Source organism: Penaeus monodon, chromosome 24, assembly GCF_015228065.2.
Source record: "Penaeus monodon isolate SGIC_2016 chromosome 24, NSTDA_Pmon_1, whole genome shotgun sequence".
In the NCBI taxonomy this organism is placed as follows: Eukaryota; Metazoa; Arthropoda; class Malacostraca; order Decapoda; family Penaeidae; genus Penaeus; species Penaeus monodon.
In genome coordinates, this window is record NC_051409.1 from 24,910,400 (window position 1) to 24,910,998 (window position 599).

Sequence of the window (599 nt, forward strand, 5' to 3'; positions counted from 1 at the left end):
ACAGTACAACACGAAAAGACCTATGAATCAATACACTTGCACGCTGTCACAATTCTCGATCAGCTAACACGGAATGTCTATAAGAACTTCACATGTCTTCTGATATTACCCTTTTTATAGTTTCTATTATATGAGTCCGTGGGGGGACCACAAACAAAGCTGGCGGTGGGGTGAGAGCAACAGACAGGCTGAAGGCGTGTCTCTCCAACAGTGTCAGCTTGGGTGTGGGAGAGAGGAGAGGGATAGCGAGGGTGGAGAAGGAAAGGGGAAGAGGGAGGGAAGAGTGATTGAGAGAATGGAGTGAGAAGAGAGAGAGAGAAAAGAGAGAATGAGAGAGGACGTTTGTAAAGGTAGGAGAGAGAGAGGGGTGGAAAAGAGGTAAAAAAGAGTAAAGGTACAGAGAAAAGTAACGGCGAGGAAGAGGATAAGGGAAGAGGGAAGAACAGGGGAGGGGAGAGGGGATGACTGAGTCGGAAGAAGGGGAAAAAGAGGGGAGAGATGGTCAGAGAAGCAAGACTAAGGCGATCAAAAGGGGGAATAAAGGCAGTTTAAAAGATGGAGAGAAAGAACAAAGAGAGCGCAAGAGAGGCTGGAAAAAG